The sequence below is a fragment of the Nicotiana tomentosiformis genome, chromosome 8 (assembly GCF_000390325.3).
Source record: "Nicotiana tomentosiformis chromosome 8, ASM39032v3, whole genome shotgun sequence".
NCBI classification, from domain to species: Eukaryota; Viridiplantae; Streptophyta; class Magnoliopsida; order Solanales; family Solanaceae; genus Nicotiana; species Nicotiana tomentosiformis.
This window is the reverse complement of record NC_090819.1, coordinates 142,302,547-142,303,821: the sequence shown is the minus strand read 5'-3', so window position 1 is coordinate 142,303,821 and position 1,275 is coordinate 142,302,547.

The following is a 1,275-nucleotide window of genomic DNA, read 5'->3' as shown; positions in this document are numbered from 1 at the left end:
CTGTGGAGGAGGCCACCTGGGAGATCGAGGGGGAGATGCGGAGCAGATATCCACACCTATTTGAGGCTCCAAGTATAATTCTAGACCCGTTCGAGGACGAACGTTTGTTTAAGAGGGGGGAGAATGTAACGACTCGGCCGCTCGTTTTGAGAGTTATAGCCCAGTTCCCCCATTTCCTGCTTCTATTATGTTTTTCAACTATGTTACAATATATCGGTTTAGTTGGTTTGGGTTCCGAGTGAATTGAGACTCGTAGTCTCTTAATTGAAAGCTTAAGTTAGAAAAGTTGATGGGAAGTTGAATTATATGTAAAAGACCTCGTATTTGAATTTTAATATTTCCGTTAGCTCCTTTAGGTGATTTCGGACCTAGGAGACCGTCCGAAATGTGATTTAGAGGTCCGAGGTAGAATCAGGCTTGAATTGGCGAAAGTTAGAATTTTGGCCATTTTGGCCGGCAGTGGAAATTTTGATATCGGGGTCGGATTGGATTTTCGGAAGTTGGACTAGGTTCGTGGTGTCATTTCTGACTTGTGTACAAATTTTGTGGTCATTCGGATGTGGTTTAGTAGGCTTCTATGTCGTTTGTGTAATTCAGAAATTTCTAAGTTCATTAGGCTTGAATCCGTGTGTAATTCATGTTTTTGGTGTTGTTGAAGGTGATTTAAAGGTTAGACTAAGTTCGGATGATGTTATGGGACCCATTGGTATGTTTGGTTGAGGTCCCGATGGCCTCGGGTGGTTAACGGGTCATTTTTGGCCTTGGTGAGATTGTTGATATATGCTGCTGCATTCTTCTAGTTTCCTTTTTTGCGATAGCGAGGGGGCCCTCGCGTTCGCGAAGAGTGTTTTCTGAGAGGTGAGATTTTGTTCTTCACGTTCGCGAAGGGGAGGACGTGAACGTGAAGGTGTGGTCTGCGTGTGCATCGCGAACGTGGGAGCAGGGTCGCGTTCGCGAAGAGGAGTGAGGCAATTGGGGACCCCAGGTCCTTGTTCTACGCATTCACGAGGTGGTGGTCGCATTCGCGAAGGTCTGAGCTAGTAAAGCATAGCGTTTGTGAAGCATGTGTCGCGTTCGCGAAGAGTAAAGTGGAGAGGCATTCAAGTTGGTCTACGCGAACGAGAGAGGACGGTCGCGTTCGCGAAGAAGGAAATCTGGGCAGACAGTGTTTAATTCAAAATCGAGGGTTTGAGCTCATTTTTCATATTTTGAGCTAGAGATCACGTATTTGGGCGATTCTTGAAGGGATTTTCGCGGAGTTGATTGGGGTAAGTG